The sequence below is a fragment of the Apteryx mantelli genome, chromosome 4 (genome assembly GCF_036417845.1).
Source record: "Apteryx mantelli isolate bAptMan1 chromosome 4, bAptMan1.hap1, whole genome shotgun sequence".
NCBI classification, from domain to species: domain Eukaryota; kingdom Metazoa; phylum Chordata; class Aves; order Apterygiformes; family Apterygidae; genus Apteryx; species Apteryx mantelli.
The window spans coordinates 15,857,551-15,884,482 of NC_089981.1; positions in this window are offsets into that span (position 1 = coordinate 15,857,551).

Below are 26,932 nucleotides of genomic sequence, written 5' to 3' on the forward strand. Positions count from 1 at the left end.
GAAGAGCCACGGTCGTTTGCTGTTTGCTGAGGGGGCGAATAGACGCAGTGATGTGCTTTTTTCGAGGCAGCCAAGAGACGCAGCAGTTTGCTTGCTCGCCAGGCAGCGAAGAGACGAGGCGGTTTGCTTGTTCGCCAGGCAGTGGACCGATTCGGCAGTCTCCTTGTTCGTGAGACAGCGAACATCCACACTGGTTCCTCATTCTGCGAGGCAGCCAAGAGACGCAGCGGTTTGCTTGTTCAGCAGGCAGCGAAGGGACGAAGTGGAATGCTTGTTCGCCAGGCAGTGGACAGATTAGGCAGTCTCCTTGTTCGTGAGACAGCGAACATCCACAGTGGTTCCTCATTCTGCGAGGCAGCCAAGAGACGCAGCGGTCTGCTTGTTCGCCAGGCAGCGAAGATACGTAGCGGTTTGCTTCTTCGCCAGGCAGTGGACAGATTCGGCAGTCTCCTTGTTCGTGAGACAGCGAGCATCCACAGTTGTCACTCATTCTGCAAGGCAGCGAAGAGACACAGCGGTCTGCTTGTTCACCAGGCAGCGAACCGATTAGGCAGTCTCCTTGTTTGTGAGTCAGCGAACATCCACTGTGGTTCCTCATTCTGCGAGGCAGCCAAGAGACGCAGTGGTTTGCCTGTCCACCAGGTGGCAAAGCGGCATCACGCATTGCTTTTTCGTCTGGAGGCGAAGCCAGGCAGCACTTTGCTAGCTGGCGAGGCAGCGAACACATGCAGCGGTGTGCTTGTTGGCCAGCCGGCGAGGCGACGCTGCAGTCTGCTTGTTGGCGAAGCGGTGAAGAGATTCTGCCCACTGCTTGTTCGCAACGCCTCCAATAGAGGCAGCGGACTGCTTGTTGGCGAGGCGGGAAGAGATGCAGCACTTCCTTCTTTTGGCAGGCCTCAAAGAGACGCAGCGGTTAGTTAGTGCGCGAGGCGGCAAAGAGACGCAGTTGTTGAGTAGTCGGCGAGGTGGCGTAGCGGCACCGCGGTTTGCTTTAGCACGCGGAAGCCAAGAGACACAGCTGTTTGCTTGATGGCGAGGAGGGGAAGAGACGCAGCGGTTGCTTAGTTTGCGAGGCAGCGCACAGACCTAGTCGTAAGTTAGTGTGCGAGGCAGCCAAGAGACGCCGAGGTCAGTTAGTTTGCGAGGGAGCGAAGGGACGCAGCGGTTAGTTAGTTGGCGAGGCAGCGAACACATAGGAGCGGCTTGCTTGTTTGCGAGGTAGGGAAGAGCCACGGTCGTTTGCTGTTTGCTGAGGGGGCGAATAGACGCAGTGATGTGCTTTTTTCGAGGCAGCCAAGAGACGCAGCAGTTTGCTTGCTCGCCAGGCAGCGAAGAGACGAGGCGGTTTGCTTGTTCGCCAGGCAGTGGACCGATTCGGCAGTCTCCTTGTTCGTGAGACAGCGAACATCCACACTGGTTCCTCATTCTGCGAGGCAGCCAAGAGACGCAGCGGTTTGCTTGTTCAGCAGGCAGCGAAGGGACGAAGTGGAATGCCTGTTCGCCAGGCAGTGGACAGATTCGGCAGTCTCCTTGTTCGTGAGACAGCGAACAACCGCTGTGGTTCCTCATTCTGCGAGGCAGCGAAGAGACGAAGCGGTTTGCTTCTTCGCCAGGCAGTGGACAGATTCGGCAGTCTCCTTGTTCGTGAGACAGCGAACATCCACAGTGGTTCCTCATTCTGCGAGGCAGCCAAGAGACGCAGCGGTCTGCTTGTTCGCCAGGCAGCGAAGATACGTAGCGGTTTGCTTCTTCGCCAGGCAGTGGACAGATTCGGCAGTCTCCTTGTTTGTGAGACAGCGAACATCCACAGTTGTCACTCATTCTGCGAGGCAGCGAAGAGACACAGCGGTCTGCTCGTTCACCAGGCAGTGAACCGATTAGGCAGTCTCCTTGTTTGTGAGTCAGCGAACATCCACTGTGGTTCCTCATTCTGCGAGGCAGCCAAGCGACGCAGTGGTTTGCCTGTCCACCAGGTGGCAAAGCGGCATCACGCATTGCTTTTTCGTCTGGAGGCGAAGCCAGGCAGCACTTTGCTAGCTGGCGAGGCAGCGAACACATGCAGCGGTGTGCTTGTTGGCCAGCCGGCGAGGCGACGCTGCCGTCTGCTTGTTGGCGAAGCGGTGAAGAGATTCTGCCCACTGCTTGTTCGCAACGCCTCCAATAGAGGCAGCGGACTGCTTGTTGGCGAGGCGGGAAGAGATGCAGCACTTCCTTCTTTTGGCAGGCCTCAAAGAGACGCAGCGGTTAGTTAGTGCGCGAGGCGGCAAAGAGACGCAAGGGCTTGCTTGTCTGCGAGGCGGCGAAGAGACGCAGTCGTTGAGTAGTCGGCGAGGTGGCGTAGCGGCGCCGCGGTTTGCTTTAGCACGCGGAAGCCAAGAGACACAGCTGTTTGCTTGATGGCGAGGAGGGGAAGAGACGCAGCGGTTGCTTAGTTTGCGAGGCAGCGCACAGACCTAGTCGTAAGTTAGTGTGCGAGGCAGCCAAGAGACGCCGAGGTCAGTTAGTTTGCGAGGGAGCGAAGGGACGCAGCGGTTAGTTAGTTGGCGAGGCAGCGAACACATAGGAGCGGCTTGCTTGTTTGCGAGGTAGGGAAGAGCCACGGTCGTTTGCTGTTTGCTGAGGGGGCGAATAGACGCAGTGATGTGCTTTTTTCGAGGCAGCCAAGAGACGCAGCAGTTTGCTTGCTCGCCAGGCAGCGAAGAGACGAGGCGGTTTGCTTGTTCGCCAGGCAGTGGACCGATTCGGCAGTCTCCTTGTTCGTGAGACAGCGAACATCCACACTGGTTCCTCATTCTGCGAGGCAGCCAAGAGACGCAGCGGTTTGCTTGTTCAGCAGGCAGCGAAGGGACGAAGTGGAATGCTTGTTCGCCAGGCAGTGGACAGATTCGGCAGTCTCCTTGTTCGTGAGACAGCGAACAACCGCTGTGGTTCCTCATTCTGCGAGGCAGCGAAGAGACGAAGCGGTTTGCTTCTTCGCCAGGCAGTGGACAGATTCGGCAGTCTCCTTTTTCGTGAGACAGCGAACATCCACACTGGTTCCTCATTCTGCGAGGCAGCCAAGAGACGCAGCGGTCTGCTTGTTCGCCAGGCAGCGAAGATACGTAGCGGTTTGCTTGTTCGCCAGGCAGTGGACAGATTCGGCAGTCTCCTTGTTTGTGAGACAGCGAACATCCACAGTTGTCACTCATTCTGCGAGGCAGCGAAGAGACACAGCGGTCTGCTTGTTCACCAGGCAGCGAACCGATTAGGCAGTCTCCTTGTTTGTGAGTCAGCGAACATCCACTGTGGTTCCTCATTCTGCGAGGCAGCCAAGAGATGCAGTGGTTTGCCTGTCCACCAGGTGGCAAAGCGGCATCACGCATTGCTTTTTCGTCTGGAGGCGAAGCCAGGCAGCACTTTGCTAGCTGGCGAGGCAGCGAACACATGCAGCGGTGTGCTTGTTGGCCAGCCGGCGAGGCGACACTGCAGTCTGCTTGTTGGCGAAGCGGTGAAGAGATTCTGCCCACTGCTTGTTCGCAACGCCTCCAATAGAGGCAGCGGACTGCTTGTTGGCGAGGCGGGAAGAGATGCAGCACTTCCTTCTTTTGGCAGGCCTCAAAGAGACGCAGCGGTTAGTTAGTGCGCGAGGCGGCAAAGAGACGCAAGGGCTTGCTTGTCTGCGAGGCGGCGAAGAGACGCAGTCGTTGAGTAGTCGGCGAGGTGGCGTAGCGGCACCGCGGTTTGCTTTAGCACGCGGAAGCCAAGAGACACAGCTGTTTGCTTGATGGCGAGGAGGGGAAGAGACGCAGCGGTTGCTTAGTTTGCGAGGCAGCGCACAGACCTAGTCGTAAGTTAGTGTGCGAGGCAGCCAAGAGACGCCGAGGTCAGTTAGTTTGCGAGGGAGCGAAGGGACGCAGCGGTTAGTTAGTTGGCGAGGCAGCGAACACATAGGAGCGGCTTGCTTGTTTGCGAGGTAGGGAAGAGCCACGGTCGTTTGCTGTTTGCTGAGGGGGCGAATAGACGCAGTGATGTGCTTTTTTCGAGGCAGCCAAGAGACGCAGCAGTTTGCTTGCTCGCCAGGCAGCGAAGAGACGAGGCGGTTTGCTTGTTCGCCAGGCAGTGGACCGATTCGGCAGTCTCCTTGTTCGTGAGACAGCGAACATCCACACTGGTTCCTCATTCTGCGAGGCAGCCAAGAGACGCAGCGGTTTGCTTGTTCAGCAGGCAGCGAAGGGACGAAGTGGAATGCTTGTTCTCCAGGCAGCGGACAGATTAGGCAGTCTCCTTGTTCGTGAGACAGCGAACATCCACAGTGGTTCCTCATTCTGCGAGGCAGCCAAGAGACGCAGCGGTCTGCTTGTTCGCCAGGCAGCGAAGATACGTAGCGGTTTGCTTCTTCGCCAGGCAGTGGACAGATTCGGCAGTCTCCTTGTTCGTGAGACAGCGAGCATCCACAGTTGTCACTCATTCTGCAAGGCAGCGAAGAGACACAGCGGTCTGCTTGTTCACCAGGCAGCGAACCGATTAGGCAGTCTCCTTGTTTGTGAGTCAGCGAACATCCACTGTGGTTCCTCATTCTGCGAGGCAGCCAAGAGACGCAGTGGTTTGCCTGTCCACCAGGTGGCAAAGCGGCATCACGCATTGCTTTTTCGTCTGGAGGCGAAGCCAGGCAGCACTTTGCTAGCTGGCGAGGCAGCGAACACATGCAGCGGTGTGCTTGTTGGCCAGCCGGCGAGGCGACGCTGCAGTCTGCTTGTTGGCGAAGCGGTGAAGAGATTCTGCCCACTGCTTGTTCGCAACGCCTCCAATAGAGGCAGCGGACTGCTTGTTGGCGAGGCGGGAAGAGATGCAGCACTTCCTTCTTTTGGCAGGCCTCAAAGAGACGCAGCGGTTAGTTAGTGCGCGAGGCGGCAAAGAGACGCAAGGGCTTGCTTGTCTGCGAGGCGGCGAAGAGACGCAGTCGTTGAGTAGTCGGCGAGGTGGCGTAGCGGCGCCGCGGTTTGCTTTAGCACGCGGAAGCCAAGAGACACAGCTGTTTGCTTGATGGCGAGGAGGGGAAGAGACGCAGCGGTTGCTTAGTTTGCGAGGCAGCGCACAGACCTAGTCGTAAGTTAGTGTGCGAGGCAGCCAAGAGACGCCGAGGTCAGTTAGTTTGCGAGGGAGCGAAGGGACGCAGCGGTTAGTTAGTTGGCGAGGCAGCGAACACATAGGAGCGGCTTGCTTGTTTGCGAGGTAGGGAAGAGCCACGGTCGTTTGCTGTTTGCTGAGGGGGCGAATAGACGCAGTGATGTGCTTTTTTCGAGGCAGCCAAGAGACGCAGCAGTTTGCTTGCTCGCCAGGCAGCGAAGAGACGAGGCGGTTTGCTTGTTCGCCAGGCAGTGGACCGATTAGGCAGTCTCCTTGTTCGTGAGACAGCGAACATCCACACTGGTTCCTCATTCTGCGAGGCAGCCAAGAGACGCAGCGGTTTGCTTGTTCAGCAGGCAGCGAAGGGACGAAGTGGAATGCTTGTTCGCCAGGCAGTGGACAGATTCGGCAGTCTCCTTGTTCGTGAGACAGCGAAAATCCACACTGGTTCCTCATTCTGCGAGGCAGCCAAGAGACGCAGCGGTTTGCTTGTTCAGCAGGCAGCGAAGGGACGAAGTGGAATGCTTGTTCGCCAGGCAGTGGACAGATTCGGCAGTCTCCTTGTTCGTGAGACAGCGAACATCCACACTGGTTCCTCATTCTGCGAGGCAGCCAAGAGACGCAGCGGTCTGCTTGTTCGCCAGGCAGCGAAGATACGTAGCGGTTTGCTTCTTCGCCAGGCAGTGGACAGATTCGGCAGTCTCCTTGTTTGTGAGACAGCGAACATCCACAGTTGTCACTCATTCTGCGAGGCAGCGAAGAGACACAGCGGTCTGCTTGTTCACCAGGCAGCGAACCGATTAGGCAGTCTCCTTGTTTGTGAGTCAGCGAACATCCACTGTGGTTCCTCATTCTGCGAGGCAGCCAAGAGACGCAGTGGTTTGCCTGTCCACCAGGTGGCAAAGCGGCATCACGCATTGCTTTTTCGTCTGGAGGCGAAGCCAGGCAGCACTTTGCTAGCTGGCGAGGCAGCGAACACATGCAGCGGTGTGCTTGTCGGCCAGCCGGCGAGGCGACGCTGCAGTCTGCTTGTTGGCGAAGCGGTGAAGAGATTCTGCCCACTGCTTGTTCGCAACGCCTCCAATAGAGGCAGCGGACTGCTTGTTGGCGAGGCGGGAAGAGATGCAGCACTTCCTTCTTTTGGCAGGCCTCAAAGAGACGCAGCGGTTAGTTAGTGCGCGAGGCGGCAAAGAGACGCAGTTGTTGAGTAGTCGGCGAGGTGGCGTAGCGGCACCGCGGTTTGCTTTAGCACGCGGAAGCCAAGAGACACAGCTGTTTGCTTGATGGCGAGGAGGGGAAGAGACGCAGCGGTTGCTTAGTTTGCGAGGCAGCGCACAGACCTAGTCGTAAGTTAGTGTGCGAGGCAGCCAAGAGACGCCGAGGTCAGTTAGTTTGCGAGGGAGCGAAGGGACGCAGCGGTTAGTTAGTTGGCGAGGCAGCGAACACATAGGAGCGGCTTGCTTGTTTGCGAGGTAGGGAAGAGCCACGGTCGTTTGCTGTTTGCTGAGGGGGCGAATAGACGCAGTGATGTGCTTTTTTCGAGGCAGCCAAGAGACGCAGCAGTTTGCTTGCTCGCCAGGCAGCGAAGAGACGAGGCGGTTTGCTTGTTCGCCAGGCAGTGGACCGATTCGGCAGTCTCCTTGTTCGTGAGACAGCGAACATCCACACTGGTTCCTCATTCTGCGAGGCAGCCAAGAGACGCAGCGGTTTGCTTGTTCAGCAGGCAGCGAAGGGACGAAGTGGAATGCTTGTTCTCCAGGCAGCGGACAGATTAGGCAGTCTCCTTGTTCGTGAGACAGCGAACATCCACAGTGGTTCCTCATTCTGCGAGGCAGCCAAGAGACGCAGCGGTCTGCTTGTTCGCCAGGCAGCGAAGATACGTAGCGGTTTGCTTCTTCGCCAGGCAGTGGACAGATTCGGCAGTCTCCTTGTTCGTGAGACAGCGAGCATCCACAGTTGTCACTCATTCTGCAAGGCAGCGAAGAGACACAGCGGTCTGCTTGTTCACCAGGCAGCGAACCGATTAGGCAGTCTCCTTGTTTGTGAGTCAGCGAACATCCACTGTGGTTCCTCATTCTGCGAGGCAGCCAAGAGACGCAGTGGTTTGCCTGTCCACCAGGTGGCAAAGCGGCATCACGCATTGCTTTTTCGTCTGGAGGCGAAGCCAGGCAGCACTTTGCTAGCTGGCGAGGCAGCGAACACATGCAGCGGTGTGCTTGTTGGCCAGCCGGCGAGGCGACGCTGCAGTCTGCTTGTTGGCGAAGCGGTGAAGAGATTCTGCCCACTGCTTGTTCGCAACGCCTCCAATAGAGGCAGCGGACTGCTTGTTGGCGAGGCGGGAAGAGATGCAGCACTTCCTTCTTTTGGCAGGCCTCAAAGAGACGCAGCGGTTAGTTAGTGCGCGAGGCGGCAAAGAGACGCAAGGGCTTGCTTGTCTGCGAGGCGGCGAAGAGACGCAGTCGTTGAGTAGTCGGCGAGGTGGCGTAGCGGCGCCGCGGTTTGCTTTAGCACGCGGAAGCCAAGAGACACAGCTGTTTGCTTGATGGCGAGGAGGGGAAGAGACGCAGCGGTTGCTTAGTTTGCGAGGCAGCGCACAGACCTAGTCGTAAGTTAGTGTGCGAGGCAGCCAAGAGACGCCGAGGTCAGTTAGTTTGCGAGGGAGCGAAGGGACGCAGCGGTTAGTTAGTTGGCGAGGCAGCGAACACATAGGAGCGGCTTGCTTGTTTGCGAGGTAGGGAAGAGCCACGGTCGTTTGCTGTTTGCTGAGGGGGCGAATAGACGCAGTGATGTGCTTTTTTCGAGGCAGCCAAGAGACGCAGCAGTTTGCTTGCTCGCCAGGCAGCGAAGAGACGAGGCGGTTTGCTTGTTCGCCAGGCAGTGGACCGATTCGGCAGTCTCCTTGTTCGTGAGACAGCGAACATCCACACTGGTTCCTCATTCTGCGAGGCAGCCAAGAGACGCAGCGGTTTGCTTGTTCAGCAGGCAGCGAAGGGACGAAGTGGAATGCTTGTTCGCCAGGCAGTGGACAGATTCGGCAGTCTCCTTGTTCGTGAGACAGCGAAAATCCACACTGGTTCCTCATTCTGCGAGGCAGCCAAGAGACGCAGCGGTTTGCTTGTTCAGCAGGCAGCGAAGGGACGAAGTGGAATGCTTGTTCGCCAGGCAGTGGACAGATTCGGCAGTCTCCTTGTTCGTGAGACAGCGAACATCCACACTGGTTCCTCATTCTGCGAGGCAGCCAAGAGACGCAGCGGTCTGCTTGTTCGCCAGGCAGCGAAGATACGTAGCGGTTTGCTTCTTCGCCAGGCAGTGGACAGATTCGGCAGTCTCCTTGTTTGTGAGACAGCGAACATCCACAGTTGTCACTCATTCTGCGAGGCAGCGAAGAGACACAGCGGTCTGCTTGTTCACCAGGCAGCGAACCGATTAGGCAGTCTCCTTGTTTGTGAGTCAGCGAACATCCACTGTGGTTCCTCATTCTGCGAGGCAGCCAAGAGACGCAGTGGTTTGCCTGTCCACCAGGTGGCAAAGCGGCATCACGCATTGCTTTTTCGTCTGGAGGCGAAGCCAGGCAGCACTTTGCTAGCTGGCGAGGCAGCGAACACATGCAGCGGTGTGCTTGTCGGCCAGCCGGCGAGGCGACGCTGCAGTCTGCTTGTTGGCGAAGCGGTGAAGAGATTCTGCCCACTGCTTGTTCGCAACGCCTCCAATAGAGGCAGCGGACTGCTTGTTGGCGAGGCGGGAAGAGATGCAGCACTTCCTTCTTTTGGCAGGCCTCAAAGAGACGCAGCGGTTAGTTAGTGCGCGAGGCGGCAAAGAGACGCAGTTGTTGAGTAGTCGGCGAGGTGGCGTAGCGGCACCGCGGTTTGCTTTAGCACGCGGAAGCCAAGAGACACAGCTGTTTGCTTGATGGCGAGGAGGGGAAGAGACGCAGCGGTTGCTTAGTTTGCGAGGCAGCGCACAGACCTAGTCGTAAGTTAGTGTGCGAGGCAGCCAAGAGACGCCGAGGTCAGTTAGTTTGCGAGGGAGCGAAGGGACGCAGCGGTTAGTTAGTTGGCGAGGCAGCGAACACATAGGAGCGGCTTGCTTGTTTGCGAGGTAGGGAAGAGCCACGGTCGTTTGCTGTTTGCTGAGGGGGCGAATAGACGCAGTGATGTGCTTTTTTCGAGGCAGCCAAGAGACGCAGCAGTTTGCTTGCTCGCCAGGCAGCGAAGAGACGAGGCGGTTTGCTTGTTCGCCAGGCAGTGGACCGATTCGGCAGTCTCCTTGTTCGTGAGACAGCGAACATCCACACTGGTTCCTCATTCTGCGAGGCAGCCAAGAGACGCAGCGGTTTGCTTGTTCAGCAGGCAGCGAAGGGACGAAGTGGAATGCTTGTTCGCCAGGCAGTGGACAGATTCGGCAGTCTCCTTGTTCGTGAGACAGCGAACAACCGCTGTGGTTCCTCATTCTGCGAGGCAGCGAAGAGACGAAGCGGTTTGCTTCTTCGCCAGGCAGTGGACAGATTCGGCAGTCTCCTTTTTCGTGAGACAGCGAACATCCACAGTGGTTCCTCATTCTGCGAGGCAGCCAAGAGACGCAGCGGTCTGCTTGTTCGCCAGGCAGCGAAGATACGTAGCGGTTTGCTTGTTCGCCAGGCAGTGGACAGATTCGGCAGTCTCCTTGTTTGTGAGACAGCGAACATCCACAGTTGTCACTCATTCTGCGAGGCAGCGAAGAGACACAGCGGTCTGCTTGTTCACCAGGCAGCGAACCGATTAGGCAGTCTCCTTGTTTGTGAGTCAGCGAACATCCACTGTGGTTCCTCATTCTGCGAGGCAGCCAAGAGATGCAGTGGTTTGCCTGTCCACCAGGTGGCAAAGCGGCATCACGCATTGCTTTTTCGTCTGGAGGCGAAGCCAGGCAGCACTTTGCTAGCTGGCGAGGCAGCGAACACATGCAGCGGTGTGCTTGTTGGCCAGCCGGCGAGGCGACACTGCAGTCTGCTTGTTGGCGAAGCGGTGAAGAGATTCTGCCCACTGCTTGTTCGCAACGCCTCCAATAGAGGCAGCGGACTGCTTGTTGGCGAGGCGGGAAGAGATGCAGCACTTCCTTCTTTTGGCAGGCCTCAAAGAGACGCAGCGGTTAGTTAGTGCGCGAGGCGTCAAAGAGACGCAAGGGCTTGCTTGTCTGCGAGGCGGCGAAGAGACGCAGTCGTTGAGTAGTCGGCGAGGTGGCGTAGCGGCGCCGCGGTTTGCTTTAGCACGCGGAAGCCAAGAGACACAGCTGTTTGCTTGATGGCGAGGAGGGGAAGAGACGCAGCGGTTGCTTAGTTTGCGAGGCAGCGCACAGACCTAGTCGTAAGTTAGTGTGCGAGGCAGCCAAGAGACGCCGAGGTCAGTTAGTTTGCGAGGGAGCGAAGGGACGCAGCGGTTAGTTAGTTGGCGAGGCAGCGAACACATAGGAGCGGCTTGCTTGTTTGCGAGGTAGGGAAGAGCCACGGTCGTTTGCTGTTTGCTGAGGGGGCGAATAGACGCAGTGATGTGCTTTTTTCGAGGCAGCCAAGAGACGCAGCAGTTTGCTTGCTCGCCAGGCAGCGAAGAGACGAGGCGGTTTGCTTGTTCGCCAGGCAGTGGACCGATTAGGCAGTCTCCTTGTTCGTGAGACAGCGAACATCCACACTGGTTCCTCATTCTGCGAGGCAGCCAAGAGACGCAGCGGTTTGCTTGTTCAGCAGGCAGCGAAGGGACGAAGTGGAATGCTTGTTCGCCAGGCAGTGGACAGATTCGGCAGTCTCCTTGTTCGTGAGACAGCGAAAATCCACACTGGTTCCTCATTCTGCGAGGCAGCCAAGAGACGCAGCGGTTTGCTTGTTCAGCAGGCAGCGAAGGGACGAAGTGGAATGCTTGTTCGCCAGGCAGTGGACAGATTCGGCAGTCTCCTTGTTCGTGAGACAGCGAACATCCACACTGGTTCCTCATTCTGCGAGGCAGCCAAGAGACGCAGCGGTCTGCTTGTTCGCCAGGCAGCGAAGATACGTAGCGGTTTGCTTCTTCGCCAGGCAGTGGACAGATTCGGCAGTCTCCTTGTTTGTGAGACAGCGAACATCCACAGTTGTCACTCATTCTGCGAGGCAGCGAAGAGACACAGCGGTCTGCTTGTTCACCAGGCAGCGAACCGATTAGGCAGTCTCCTTGTTTGTGAGTCAGCGAACATCCACTGTGGTTCCTCATTCTGCGAGGCAGCCAAGAGACGCAGTGGTTTGCCTGTCCACCAGGTGGCAAAGCGGCATCACGCATTGCTTTTTCGTCTGGAGGCGAAGCCAGGCAGCACTTTGCTAGCTGGCGAGGCAGCGAACACATGCAGCGGTGTGCTTGTCGGCCAGCCGGCGAGGCGACGCTGCAGTCTGCTTGTTGGCGAAGCGGTGAAGAGATTCTGCCCACTGCTTGTTCGCAACGCCTCCAATAGAGGCAGCGGACTGCTTGTTGGCGAGGCGGGAAGAGATGCAGCACTTCCTTCTTTTGGCAGGCCTCAAAGAGACGCAGCGGTTAGTTAGTGCGCGAGGCGGCAAAGAGACGCAGTTGTTGAGTAGTCGGCGAGGTGGCGTAGCGGCACCGCGGTTTGCTTTAGCACGCGGAAGCCAAGAGACACAGCTGTTTGCTTGATGGCGAGGAGGGGAAGAGACGCAGCGGTTGCTTAGTTTGCGAGGCAGCGCACAGACCTAGTCGTAAGTTAGTGTGCGAGGCAGCCAAGAGACGCCGAGGTCAGTTAGTTTGCGAGGGAGCGAAGGGACGCAGCGGTTAGTTAGTTGGCGAGGCAGCGAACACATAGGAGCGGCTTGCTTGTTTGCGAGGTAGGGAAGAGCCACGGTCGTTTGCTGTTTGCTGAGGGGGCGAATAGACGCAGTGATGTGCTTTTTTCGAGGCAGCCAAGAGACGCAGCAGTTTGCTTGCTCGCCAGGCAGCGAAGAGACGAGGCGGTTTGCTTGTTCGCCAGGCAGTGGACCGATTCGGCAGTCTCCTTGTTCGTGAGACAGCGAACATCCACACTGGTTCCTCATTCTGCGAGGCAGCCAAGAGACGCAGCGGTTTGCTTGTTCAGCAGGCAGCGAAGGGACGAAGTGGAATGCTTGTTCGCCAGGCAGTGGACAGATTCGGCAGTCTCCTTGTTCGTGAGACAGCGAACAACCGCTGTGGTTCCTCATTCTGCGAGGCAGCGAAGAGACGAAGCGGTTTGCTTCTTCGCCAGGCAGTGGACAGATTCGGCAGTCTCCTTGTTCGTGAGACAGCGAACATCCACAGTGGTTCCTCATTCTGCGAGGCAGCCAAGAGACGCAGCGGTCTGCTTGTTCGCCAGGCAGCGAAGATACGTAGCGGTTTGCTTCTTCGCCAGGCAGTGGACAGATTCGGCAGTCTCCTTGTTTGTGAGACAGCGAACATCCACAGTTGTCACTCATTCTGCGAGGCAGCGAAGAGACACAGCGGTCTGCTCGTTCACCAGGCAGTGAACCGATTAGGCAGTCTCCTTGTTTGTGAGTCAGCGAACATCCACTGTGGTTCCTCATTCTGCGAGGCAGCCAAGCGACGCAGTGGTTTGCCTGTCCACCAGGTGGCAAAGCGGCATCACGCATTGCTTTTTCGTCTGGAGGCGAAGCCAGGCAGCACTTTGCTAGCTGGCGAGGCAGCGAACACATGCAGCGGTGTGCTTGTTGGCCAGCCGGCGAGGCGACGCTGCCGTCTGCTTGTTGGCGAAGCGGTGAAGAGATTCTGCCCACTGCTTGTTCGCAACGCCTCCAATAGAGGCAGCGGACTGCTTGTTGGCGAGGCGGGAAGAGATGCAGCACTTCCTTCTTTTGGCAGGCCTCAAAGAGACGCAGCGGTTAGTTAGTGCGCGAGGCGGCAAAGAGACGCAAGGGCTTGCTTGTCTGCGAGGCGGCGAAGAGACGCAGTCGTTGAGTAGTCGGCGAGGTGGCGTAGCGGCGCCGCGGTTTGCTTTAGCACGCGGAAGCCAAGAGACACAGCTGTTTGCTTGATGGCGAGGAGGGGAAGAGACGCAGCGGTTGCTTAGTTTGCGAGGCAGCGCACAGACCTAGTCGTAAGTTAGTGTGCGAGGCAGCCAAGAGACGCCGAGGTCAGTTAGTTTGCGAGGGAGCGAAGGGACGCAGCGGTTAGTTAGTTGGCGAGGCAGCGAACACATAGGAGCGGCTTGCTTGTTTGCGAGGTAGGGAAGAGCCACGGTCGTTTGCTGTTTGCTGAGGGGGCGAATAGACGCAGTGATGTGCTTTTTTCGAGGCAGCCAAGAGACGCAGCAGTTTGCTTGCTCGCCAGGCAGCGAAGAGACGAGGCGGTTTGCTTGTTCGCCAGGCAGTGGACCGATTCGGCAGTCTCCTTGTTCGTGAGACAGCGAACATCCACACTGGTTCCTCATTCTGCGAGGCAGCCAAGAGACGCAGCGGTTTGCTTGTTCAGCAGGCAGCGAAGGGACGAAGTGGAATGCTTGTTCGCCAGGCAGTGGACAGATTCGGCAGTCTCCTTGTTCGTGAGACAGCGAACAACCGCTGTGGTTCCTCATTCTGCGAGGCAGCGAAGAGACGAAGCGGTTTGCTTCTTCGCCAGGCAGTGGACAGATTCGGCAGTCTCCTTTTTCGTGAGACAGCGAACATCCACACTGGTTCCTCATTCTGCGAGGCAGCCAAGAGACGCAGCGGTCTGCTTGTTCGCCAGGCAGCGAAGATACGTAGCGGTTTGCTTGTTCGCCAGGCAGTGGACAGATTCGGCAGTCTCCTTGTTTGTGAGACAGCGAACATCCACAGTTGTCACTCATTCTGCGAGGCAGCGAAGAGACACAGCGGTCTGCTTGTTCACCAGGCAGCGAACCGATTAGGCAGTCTCCTTGTTTGTGAGTCAGCGAACATCCACTGTGGTTCCTCATTCTGCGAGGCAGCCAAGAGATGCAGTGGTTTGCCTGTCCACCAGGTGGCAAAGCGGCATCACGCATTGCTTTTTCGTCTGGAGGCGAAGCCAGGCAGCACTTTGCTAGCTGGCGAGGCAGCGAACACATGCAGCGGTGTGCTTGTTGGCCAGCCGGCGAGGCGACACTGCAGTCTGCTTGTTGGCGAAGCGGTGAAGAGATTCTGCCCACTGCTTGTTCGCAACGCCTCCAATAGAGGCAGCGGACTGCTTGTTGGCGAGGCGGGAAGAGATGCAGCACTTCCTTCTTTTGGCAGGCCTCAAAGAGACGCAGCGGTTAGTTAGTGCGCGAGGCGGCAAAGAGACGCAAGGGCTTGCTTGTCTGCGAGGCGGCGAAGAGACGCAGTCGTTGAGTAGTCGGCGAGGTGGCGTAGCGGCGCCGCGGTTTGCTTTAGCACGCGGAAGCCAAGAGACACAGCTGTTTGCTTGATGGCGAGGAGGGGAAGAGACGCAGCGGTTGCTTAGTTTGCGAGGCAGCGCACAGACCTAGTCGTAAGTTAGTGTGCGAGGCAGCCAAGAGACGCCGAGGTCAGTTAGTTTGCGAGGGAGCGAAGGGACGCAGCGGTTAGTTAGTTGGCGAGGCAGCGAACACATAGGAGCGGCTTGCTTGTTTGCGAGGTAGGGAAGAGCCACGGTCGTTTGCTGTTTGCTGAGGGGGCGAATAGACGCAGTGATGTGCTTTTTTCGAGGCAGCCAAGAGACGCAGCAGTTTGCTTGCTCGCCAGGCAGCGAAGAGACGAGGCGGTTTGCTTGTTCGCCAGGCAGTGGACCGATTCGGCAGTCTCCTTGTTCGTGAGACAGCGAACATCCACACTGGTTCCTCATTCTGCGAGGCAGCCAAGAGACGCAGCGGTTTGCTTGTTCAGCAGGCAGCGAAGGGACGAAGTGGAATGCTTGTTCTCCAGGCAGCGGACAGATTAGGCAGTCTCCTTGTTCGTGAGACAGCGAACATCCACAGTGGTTCCTCATTCTGCGAGGCAGCCAAGAGACGCAGCGGTCTGCTTGTTCGCCAGGCAGCGAAGATACGTAGCGGTTTGCTTCTTCGCCAGGCAGTGGACAGATTCGGCAGTCTCCTTGTTCGTGAGACAGCGAGCATCCACAGTTGTCACTCATTCTGCAAGGCAGCGAAGAGACACAGCGGTCTGCTTGTTCACCAGGCAGCGAACCGATTAGGCAGTCTCCTTGTTTGTGAGTCAGCGAACATCCACTGTGGTTCCTCATTCTGCGAGGCAGCCAAGAGACGCAGTGGTTTGCCTGTCCACCAGGTGGCAAAGCGGCATCACGCATTGCTTTTTCGTCTGGAGGCGAAGCCAGGCAGCACTTTGCTAGCTGGCGAGGCAGCGAACACATGCAGCGGTGTGCTTGTTGGCCAGCCGGCGAGGCGACGCTGCAGTCTGCTTGTTGGCGAAGCGGTGAAGAGATTCTGCCCACTGCTTGTTCGCAACGCCTCCAATAGAGGCAGCGGACTGCTTGTTGGCGAGGCGGGAAGAGATGCAGCACTTCCTTCTTTTGGCAGGCCTCAAAGAGACGCAGCGGTTAGTTAGTGCGCGAGGCGGCAAAGAGACGCAAGGGCTTGCTTGTCTGCGAGGCGGCGAAGAGACGCAGTCGTTGAGTAGTCGGCGAGGTGGCGTAGCGGCGCCGCGGTTTGCTTTAGCACGCGGAAGCCAAGAGACACAGCTGTTTGCTTGATGGCGAGGAGGGGAAGAGACGCAGCGGTTGCTTAGTTTGCGAGGCAGCGCACAGACCTAGTCGTAAGTTAGTGTGCGAGGCAGCCAAGAGACGCCGAGGTCAGTTAGTTTGCGAGGGAGCGAAGGGACGCAGCGGTTAGTTAGTTGGCGAGGCAGCGAACACATAGGAGCGGCTTGCTTGTTTGCGAGGTAGGGAAGAGCCACGGTCGTTTGCTGTTTGCTGAGGGGGCGAATAGACGCAGTGATGTGCTTTTTTCGAGGCAGCCAAGAGACGCAGCAGTTTGCTTGCTCGCCAGGCAGCGAAGAGACGAGGCGGTTTGCTTGTTCGCCAGGCAGTGGACCGATTAGGCAGTCTCCTTGTTCGTGAGACAGCGAACATCCACACTGGTTCCTCATTCTGCGAGGCAGCCAAGAGACGCAGCGGTTTGCTTGTTCAGCAGGCAGCGAAGGGACGAAGTGGAATGCTTGTTCGCCAGGCAGTGGACAGATTCGGCAGTCTCCTTGTTCGTGAGACAGCGAAAATCCACACTGGTTCCTCATTCTGCGAGGCAGCCAAGAGACGCAGCGGTTTGCTTGTTCAGCAGGCAGCGAAGGGACGAAGTGGAATGCTTGTTCGCCAGGCAGTGGACAGATTCGGCAGTCTCCTTGTTCGTGAGACAGCGAACATCCACACTGGTTCCTCATTCTGCGAGGCAGCCAAGAGACGCAGCGGTCTGCTTGTTCGCCAGGCAGCGAAGATACGTAGCGGTTTGCTTCTTCGCCAGGCAGTGGACAGATTCGGCAGTCTCCTTGTTTGTGAGACAGCGAACATCCACAGTTGTCACTCATTCTGCGAGGCAGCGAAGAGACACAGCGGTCTGCTTGTTCACCAGGCAGCGAACCGATTAGGCAGTCTCCTTGTTTGTGAGTCAGCGAACATCCACTGTGGTTCCTCATTCTGCGAGGCAGCCAAGAGACGCAGTGGTTTGCCTGTCCACCAGGTGGCAAAGCGGCATCACGCATTGCTTTTTCGTCTGGAGGCGAAGCCAGGCAGCACTTTGCTAGCTGGCGAGGCAGCGAACACATGCAGCGGTGTGCTTGTCGGCCAGCCGGCGAGGCGACGCTGCAGTCTGCTTGTTGGCGAAGCGGTGAAGAGATTCTGCCCACTGCTTGTTCGCAACGCCTCCAATAGAGGCAGCGGACTGCTTGTTGGCGAGGCGGGAAGAGATGCAGCACTTCCTTCTTTTGGCAGGCCTCAAAGAGACGCAGCGGTTAGTTAGTGCGCGAGGCGGCAAAGAGACGCAGTTGTTGAGTAGTCGGCGAGGTGGCGTAGCGGCACCGCGGTTTGCTTTAGCACGCGGAAGCCAAGAGACACAGCTGTTTGCTTGATGGCGAGGAGGGGAAGAGACGCAGCGGTTGCTTAGTTTGCGAGGCAGCGCACAGACCTAGTCGTAAGTTAGTGTGCGAGGCAGCCAAGAGACGCCGAGGTCAGTTAGTTTGCGAGGGAGCGAAGGGACGCAGCGGTTAGTTAGTTGGCGAGGCAGCGAACACATAGGAGCGGCTTGCTTGTTTGCGAGGTAGGGAAGAGCCACGGTCGTTTGCTGTTTGCTGAGGGGGCGAATAGACGCAGTGATGTGCTTTTTTCGAGGCAGCCAAGAGACGCAGCAGTTTGCTTGCTCGCCAGGCAGCGAAGAGACGAGGCGGTTTGCTTGTTCGCCAGGCAGTGGACCGATTCGGCAGTCTCCTTGTTCGTGAGACAGCGAACATCCACACTGGTTCCTCATTCTGCGAGGCAGCCAAGAGACGCAGCGGTTTGCTTGTTCAGCAGGCAGCGAAGGGACGAAGTGGAATGCTTGTTCGCCAGGCAGTGGACAGATTCGGCAGTCTCCTTGTTCGTGAGACAGCGAACAACCGCTGTGGTTCCTCATTCTGCGAGGCAGCGAAGAGACGAAGCGGTTTGCTTCTTCGCCAGGCAGTGGACAGATTCGGCAGTCTCCTTGTTCGTGAGACAGCGAACATCCACAGTGGTTCCTCATTCTGCGAGGCAGCCAAGAGACGCAGCGGTCTGCTTGTTCGCCAGGCAGCGAAGATACGTAGCGGTTTGCTTCTTCGCCAGGCAGTGGACAGATTCGGCAGTCTCCTTGTTTGTGAGACAGCGAACATCCACAGTTGTCACTCATTCTGCGAGGCAGCGAAGAGACACAGCGGTCTGCTCGTTCACCAGGCAGTGAACCGATTAGGCAGTCTCCTTGTTTGTGAGTCGGCGAACATCCACTGTGGTTCCTCATTCTGCGAGGCAGCCAAGAGACGCAGTGGTTTGCCTGTCCACCAGGTGGCAAAGCGGCATCACGCATTGCTTTTTCGTCTGGAGGCGAAGCCAGGCAGCACTTTGCTAGCTGGCGAGGCAGCGAACACATGCAGCGGTGTGCTTGTTGGCCAGCCGGCGAGGCGACGCTGCAGTCTGCTTGTTGGCGAAGCGGTGAAGAGATTCTGCCCACTGCTTGTTCGCAACGCCTCCAATAGAGGCAGCGGACTGCTTGTTGGCGAGGCGGGAAGAGATGCAGCACTTCCTTCTTTTGGCAGGCCTCAAAGAGACGCAGCGGTTAGTTAGTGCGCGAGGCGGCAAAGAGACGCAAGGGCTTGCTTGTCTGCGAGGCGGCGAAGAGACGCAGTCGTTGAGTAGTCGGCGAGGTGGCGTAGCGGCGCCGCGGTTTGCTTTAGCACGCGGAAGCCAAGAGACACAGCTGTTTGCTTGATGGCGAGGAGGGGAAGAGACGCAGCGGTTGCTTAGTTTGCGAGGCAGCGCACAGACCTAGTCGTAAGTTAGTGTGCGAGGCAGCCAAGAGACGCCGAGGTCAGTTAGTTTGCGAGGGAGCGAAGGGACGCAGCGGTTAGTTAGTTGGCGAGGCAGCGAACACATAGGAGCGGCTTGCTTGTTTGCGAGGTAGGGAAGAGCCACGGTCGTTTGCTGTTTGCTGAGGGGGCGAATAGACGCAGTGATGTGCTTTTTTCGAGGCAGCCAAGAGACGCAGCAGTTTGCTTGCTCGCCAGGCAGCGAAGAGACGAGGCGGTTTGCTTGTTCGCCAGGCAGTGGACCGATTCGGCAGTCTCCTTGTTCGTGAGACAGCGAACATCCACACTGGTTCCTCATTCTGCGAGGCAGCCAAGAGACGCAGCGGTTTGCTTGTTCAGCAGGCAGCGAAGGGACGAAGTGGAATGCTTGTTCGCCAGGCAGTGGACAGATTAGGCAGTCTCCTTGTTCGTGAGACAGCGAACATCCACAGTGGTTCCTCATTCTGCGAGGCAGCCAAGAGACGCAGCGGTCTGCTTGTTCGCCAGGCAGCGAAGATACGTAGCGGTTTGCTTCTTCGCCAGGCAGTGGACAGATTCGGCAGTCTCCTTGTTCGTGAGACAGCGAGCATCCACAGTTGTCACTCATTCTGCAAGGCAGCGAAGAGACACAGCGGTCTGCTTGTTCACCAGGCAGCGAACCGATTAGGCAGTCTCCTTGTTTGTGAGTCAGCGAACATCCACTGTGGTTCCTCATTCTGCGAGGCAGCCAAGAGACGCAGTGGTTTGCCTGTCCACCAGGTGGCAAAGCGGCATCACGCATTGCTTTTTCGTCTGGAGGCGAAGCCAGGCAGCACTTTGCTAGCTGGCGAGGCAGCGAACACATGCAGCGGTGTGCTTGTTGGCCAGCCGGCGAGGCGACGCTGCAGTCTGCTTGTTGGCGAAGCGGTGAAGAGATTCTGCCCACTGCTTGTTCGCAACGCCTCCAATAGAGGCAGCGGACTGCTTGTTGGCGAGGCGGGAAGAGATGCAGCACTTCCTTCTTTTGGCAGGCCTCAAAGAGACGCAGCGGTTAGTTAGTGCGCGAGGCGGCAAAGAGACGCAAGGGCTTGCTTGTCTGCGAGGCGGCGAAGAGACGCAGTCGTTGAGTAGTCGGCGAGGTGGCGTAGCGGCGCCGCGGTTTGCTTTAGCACGCGGAAGCCAAGAGACACAGCTGTTTGCTTGATGGCGAGGAGGGGAAGAGACGCAGCGGTTGCTTAGTTTGCGAGGCAGCGCACAGACCTAGTCGTAAGTTAGTGTGCGAGGCAGCCAAGAGACGCCGAGGTCAGTTAGTTTGCGAGGGAGCGAAGGGACGCAGCGGTTAGTTAGTTGGCGAGGCAGCGAACACATAGGAGCGGCTTGCTTGTTTGCGAGGTAGGGAAGAGCCACGGTCGTTTGCTGTTTGCTGAGGGGGCGAATAGACGCAGTGATGTGCTTTTTTCGAGGCAGCCAAGAGACGCAGCAGTTTGCTTGCTCGCCAGGCAGCGAAGAGACGAGGCGGTTTGCTTGTTCGCCAGGCAGTGGACCGATTAGGCAGTCTCCTTGTTCGTGAGACAGCGAAAATCCACACTGGTTCCTCATTCTGCGAGGCAGCCAAGAGACGCAGCGGTTTGCTTGTTCAGCAGGCAGCGAAGGGACGAAGTGGAATGCTTGTTCGCCAGGCAGTGGACAGATTCGGCAGTCTCCTTGTTCGTGAGACAGCGAACATCCACACTGGTTCCTCATTCTGCGAGGCAGCCAAGAGACGCAGCGGTCTGCTTGTTCGCCAGGCAGCGAAGATACGTAGCGGTTTGCTTCTTCGCCAGGCAGTGGACAGATTCGGCAGTCTCCTTGTTTGTGAGACAGCGAACATCCACAGTTGTCACTCATTCTGCGAGGCAGCGAAGAGACACAGCGGTCTGCTTGTTCACCAGGCAGCGAACCGATTAGGCAGTCTCCTTGTTTGTGAGTCAGCGAACATCCACTGTGGTTCCTCATTCTGCGAGGCAGCCAAGAGACGCAGTGGTTTGCCTGTCCACCAGGTGGCAAAGCGGCATCACGCATTGCTTTTTCGTCTGGAGGCGAAGCCAGGCAGCACTTTGCTAGCTGGCGAGGCAGCGAACACATGCAGCGGTGTGCTTGTCGGCCAGCCGGCGAGGCGACGCTGCAGTCTGCTTGTTGGCGAAGCGGTGAAGAGATTCTGCCCACTGCTTGTTCGCAACGCCTCCAATAGAGGCAGCGGACTGCTTGTTGGCGAGGCGGGAAGAGATGCAGCACTTCCTTCTTTTGGCAGGCCTCAAAGAGACGCAGCGGTTAGTTAGTGCGCGAGGCGGCAAAGAGACGCAGTTGTTGAGTAGTCGGCGAGGTGGCGTAGCGGCACCGCGGTTTGCTTTAGCACGCGGAAGCCAAGAGACACAGCTGTTTGCTTGATGGCGAGGAGGGGAAGAGACGCAGCGGTTGCTTAGTTTGCGAGGCAGCGCACAGACCTAGTCGTAAGTTAGTGTGCGAGGCAGCCAAGAGACGCCGAGGTCAGTTAGTTTGCGAGGGAGCGAAGGGACGCAGCGGTTAGTTAGTTGGCGAGGCAGCGAACACATAGGAGCGGCTTGCTTGTTTGCGAGGTAGGGAAGAGCCACGGTCGTTTGCTGTTTGCTGAGGGGGCGAATAGACGCAGTGATGTGCTTTTTTCGAGGCAGCCAAGAGACGCAGCAGTTTGCTTGCTCGCCAGGCAGCGAAGAGACGAGGCGGTTTGCTTGTTCGCCAGGCAGTGGACCGATTCGGCAGTCTCCTTGTTCGTGAGACAGCGAACATCCACACTGGTTCCTCATTCTGCGAGGCAGCCAAGAGACGCAGCGGTTTGCTTGTTCAGCAGGCAGCGAAGGGACGAAGTGGAATGCTTGTTCGCCAGGCAGTGGACAGATTCGGCAGTCTCCTTGTTCGTGAGACAGCGAACAACCGCTGTGGTTCCTCATTCTGCGAGGCAGCGAAGAGACGAAGCGGTTTGCTTCTTCGCCAGGCAGTGGACAGATTCGGCAGTCTCCTTGTTCGTGAGACAGCGAACATCCACAGTGGTTCCTCATTCTGCGAGGCAGCCAAGAGACGCAGCGGTCTGCTTGTTCGCCAGGCAGCGAAGATACGTAGCGGTTTGCTTCTTCGCCAGGCAGTGGACAGATTCGGCAGTCTCCTTGTTTGTGAGACAGCGAACATCCACAGTTGTCACTCATTCTGCGAGGCAGCGAAGAGACACAGCGGTCTGCTCGTTCACCAGGCAGTGAACCGATTAGGCAGTCTCCTTGTTTGTGAGTCGGCGAACATCCACTGTGGTTCCTCATTCTGCGAGGCAGCCAAGAGACGCAGTGGTTTGCCTGTCCACCAGGTGGCAAAGCGGCATCACGCATTGCTTTTTCGTCTGGAGGCGAAGCCAGGCAGCACTTTGCTAGCTGGCGAGGCAGCGAACACATGCAGCGGTGTGCTTGTTGGCCAGCCGGCGAGGCGACGCTGCAGTCTGCTTGTTGGCGAAGCGGTGAAGAGATTCTGCCCACTGCTTGTTCGCAACGCCTCCAATAGAGGCAGCGGACTGCTTGTTGGCGAGGCGGGAAGAGATGCAGCACTTCCTTCTTTTGGCAGGCCTCAAAGAGACGCAGCGGTTAGTTAGTGCGCGAGGCGGCAAAGAGACGCAAGGGCTTGCTTGTCTGCGAGGCGGCGAAGAGACGCAGTCGTTGAGTAGTCGGCGAGGTGGCGTAGCGGCGCCGCGGTTTGCTTTAGCACGCGGAAGCCAAGAGACACAGCTGTTTGCTTGATGGCGAGGAGGGGAAGAGACGCAGCGGTTGCTTAGTTTGCGAGGCAGCGCACAGACCTAGTCGTAAGTTAGTGTGCGAGGCAGCCAAGAGACGCCGAGGTCAGTTAGTTTGCGAGGGAGCGAAGGGACGCAGCGGTTAGTTAGTTGGCGAGGCAGCGAACACATAGGAGCGGCTTGCTTGTTTGCGAGGTAGGGAAGAGCCACGGTCGTTTGCTGTTTGCTGAGGGGGCGAATAGACGCAGTGATGTGCTTTTTTCGAGGCAGCCAAGAGACGCAGCAGTTTGCTTGCTCGCCAGGCAGCGAAGAGACGAGGCGGTTTGCTTGTTCGCCAGGCAGTGGACCGATTCGGCAGTCTCCTTGTTCGTGAGACAGCGAACATCCACACTGGTTCCTCATTCTGCGAGGCAGCCAAGAGACGCAGCGGTTTGCTTGTTCAGCAGGCAGCGAAGGGACGAAGTGGAATGCTTGTTCGCCAGGCAGTGGACAGATTAGGCAGTCTCCTTGTTCGTGAGACAGCGAACATCCACAGTGGTTCCTCATTCTGCGAGGCAGCCAAGAGACGCAGCGGTCTGCTTGTTCGCCAGGCAGCGAAGATACGTAGCGGTTTGCTTCTTCGCCAGGCAGTGGACAGATTCGGCAGTCTCCTTGTTCGTGAGACAGCGAGCATCCACAGTTGTCACTCATTCTGCAAGGCAGCGAAGAGACACAGCGGTCTGCTTGTTCACCAGGCAGCGAACCGATTAGGCAGTCTCCTTGTTTGTGAGTCAGCGAACATCCACTGTGGTTCCTCATTCTGCGAGGCAGCCAAGAGACGCAGTGGTTTGCCTGTCCACCAGGTGGCAAAGCGGCATCACGCATTGCTTTTTCGTCTGGAGGCGAAGCCAGGCAGCACTTTGCTAGCTGGCGAGGCAGCGAACACATGCAGCGGTGTGCTTGTTGGCCAGCCGGCGAGGCGACGCTGCAGTCTGCTTGTTGGCGAAGCGGTGAAGAGATTCTGCCCACTGCTTGTTCGCAACGCCTCCAATAGAGGCAGCGGACTGCTTGTTGGCGAGGCGGGAAGAGATGCAGCACTTCCTTCTTTTGGCAGGCCTCAAAGAGACGCAGCGGTTAGTTAGTGCGCGAGGCGGCAAAGAGACGCAAGGGCTTGCTTGTCTGCGAGGCGGCGAAGAGACGCAGTCGTTGAGTAGTCGGCGAGGTGGCGTAGCGGCGCCGCGGTTTGCTTTAGCACGCGGAAGCCAAGAGACACAGCTGTTTGCTTGATGGCGAGGAGGGGAAGAGACGCAGCGGTTGCTTAGTTTGCGAGGCAGCGCACAGACCTAGTCGTAAGTTAGTGTGCGAGGCAGCCAAGAGACGCCGAGGTCAGTTAGTTTGCGAGGGAGCGAAGGGACGCAGCGGTTAGTTAGTTGGCGAGGCAGCGAACACATAGGAGCGGCTTGCTTGTTTGCGAGGTAGGGAAGAGCCACGGTCGTTTGCTGTTTGCTGAGGGGGCGAATAGACGCAGTGATGTGCTTTTTTCGAGGCAGCCAAGAGACGCAGCAGTTTGCTTGCTCGCCAGGCAGCGAAGAGACGAGGCGGTTTGCTTGTTCGCCAGGCAGTGGACCGATTAGGCAGTCTCCTTGTTCGTGAGACAGCGAAAATCCACACTGGTTCCTCATTCTGCGAGGCAGCCAAGAGACGCAGCGGTTTGCTTGTTCAGCAGGCAGCGAAGGGACGAAGTGGAATGCTTGTTCGCCAGGCAGTGGACAGATTCGGCAGTCTCCTTGTTCGTGAGACAGCGAACATCCACACTGGTTCCTCATTCTGCGAGGCAGCCAAGAGACGCAGCGGTCTGCTTGTTCGCCAGGCAGCGAAGATACGTAGCGGTTTGCTTCTTCGCCAGGCAGTGGACAGATTCGGCAGTCTCCTTGTTTGTGAGACAGCGAACATCCACAGTTGTCACTCATTCTGCGAGGCAGCGAAGAGACACAGCGGTCTGCTTGTTCACCAGGCAGCGAACCGATTAGGCAGTCTCCTTGTTTGTGAGTCAGCGAACATCCACTGTGGTTCCTCATTCTGCGAGGCAGCCAAGAGACGCAGTGGTTTGCCTGTCCACCAGGTGGCAAAGCGGCATCACGCATTGCTTTTTCGTCTGGAGGCGAAGCCAGGCAGCACTTTGCTAGCTGGCGAGGCAGCGAACACATGCAGCGGTGTGCTTGTCGGCCAGCCGGCGAGGCGACGCTGCAGTCTGCTTGTTGGCGAAGCGGTGAAGAGATTCTGCCCACTGCTTGTTCGCAACGCCTCCAATAGAGGCAGCGGACTGCTTGTTGGCGAGGCGGGAAGAGATGCAGCACTTCCTTCTTTTGGCAGGCCTCAAAGAGACGCAGCGGTTAGTTAGTGCGCGAGGCGGCAAAGAGACGCAGTTGTTGAGTAGTCGGCGAGGTGGCGTAGCGGCACCGCGGTTTGCTTTAGCACGCGGAAGCCAAGAGACACAGCTGTTTGCTTGATGGCGAGGAGGGGAAGAGACGCAGCGGTTGCTTAGTTTGCGAGGCAGCGCACAGACCTAGTCGTAAGTTAGTGTGCGAGGCAGCCAAGAGACGCCGAGGTCAGTTAGTTTGCGAGGGAGCGAAGGGACGCAGCGGTTAGTTAGTTGGCGAGGCAGCGAACACATAGGAGCGGCTTGCTTGTTTGCGAGGTAGGGAAGAGCCACGGTCGTTTGCTGTTTGCTGAGGGGGCGAATAGACGCAGTGATGTGCTTTTTTCGAGGCAGCCAAGAGACGCAGCAGTTTGCTTGCTCGCCAGGCAGCGAAGAGACGAGGCGGTTTGCTTGTTCGCCAGGCAGTGGACCGATTCGGCAGTCTCCTTGTTCGTGAGACAGCGAACATCCACACTGGTTCCTCATTCTGCGAGGCAGCCAAGAGACGCAGCGGTTTGCTTGTTCAGCAGGCAGCGAAGGGACGAAGTGGAATGCTTGTTCGCCAGGCAGTGGACAGATTCGGCAGTCTCCTTGTTCGTGAGACAGCGAACAACCGCTGTGGTTCCTCATTCTGCGAGGCAGCGAAGAGACGAAGCGGTTTGCTTCTTCGCCAGGCAGTGGACAGATTCGGCAGTCTCCTTGTTCGTGAGACAGCGAACATCCACAGTGGTTCCTCATTCTGCGAGGCAGCCAAGAGACGCAGCGGTCTGCTTGTTCGCCAGGCAGCGAAGATACGTAGCGGTTTGCTTCTTCGCCAGGCAGTGGACAGATTCGGCAGTCTCCTTGTTTGTGAGACAGCGAACATCCACAGTTGTCACTCATTCTGCGAGGCAGCGAAGAGACACAGCGGTCTGCTCGTTCACCAGGCAGTGAACCGATTAGGCAGTCTCCTTGTTTGTGAGTCAGCGAACATCCACTGTGGTTCCTCATTCTGCGAGGCAGCCAAGCGACGCAGTGGTTTGCCTGTCCACCAGGTGGCAAAGCGGCATCACGCATTGCTTTTTCGTCTGGAGGCGAAGCCAGGCAGCACTTTGCTAGCTGGCGAGGCAGCGAACACATGCAGCGGTGTGCTTGTTGGCCAGCCGGCGAGGCGACGCTGCCGTCTGCTTGTTGGCGAAGCGGTGAAGAGATTCTGCCCACTGCTTGTTCGCAACGCCTCCAATAGAGGCAGCGGACTGCTTGTTGGCGAGGCGGGAAGAGATGCAGCACTTCCTTCTTTTGGCAGGCCTCAAAGAGACGCAGCGGTTAGTTAGTGCGCGAGGCGGCAAAGAGACGCAAGGGCTTGCTTGTCTGCGAGGCGGCGAAGAGACGCAGTCGTTGAGTAGTCGGCGAGGTGGCGTAGCGGCGCCGCGGTTTGCTTTAGCACGCGGAAGCCAAGAGACACAGCTGTTTGCTTGATGGCGAGGAGGGGAAGAGACGCAGCGGTTGCTTAGTTTGCGAGGCAGCGCACAGACCTAGTCGTAAGTTAGTGTGCGAGGCAGCCAAGAGACGCCGAGGTCAGTTAGTTTGCGAGGGAGCGAAGGGACGCAGCGGTTAGTTAGTTGGCGAGGCAGCGAACACATAGGAGCGGCTTGCTTGTTTGCGAGGTAGGGAAGAGCCACGGTCGTTTGCTGTTTGCTGAGGGGGCGAATAGACGCAGTGATGTGCTTTTTTCGAGGCAGCCAAGAGACGCAGCAGTTTGCTTGCTCGCCAGGCAGCGAAGAGACGAGGCGGTTTGCTTGTTCGCCAGGCAGTGGACCGATTCGGCAGTCTCCTTGTTCGTGAGACAGCGAACATCCACACTGGTTCCTCATTCTGCGAGGCAGCCAAGAGACGCAGCGGTTTGCTTGTTCAGCAGGCAGCGAAGGGACGAAGTGGAATGCTTGTTCGCCAGGCAGTGGACAGATTCGGCAGTCTCCTTGTTCGTGAGACAGCGAACAACCGCTGTGGTTCCTCATTCTGCGAGGCAGCGAAGAGACGAAGCGGTTTGCTTCTTCGCCAGGCAGTGGACAGATTCGGCAGTCTCCTTTTTCGTGAGACAGCGAACATCCACACTGGTTCCTCATTCTGCGAGGCAGCCAAGAGACGCAGCGGTCTGCTTGTTCGCCAGGCAGCGAAGATACGTAGCGGTTTGCTTGTTCGCCAGGCAGTGGACAGATTCGGCAGTCTCCTTGTT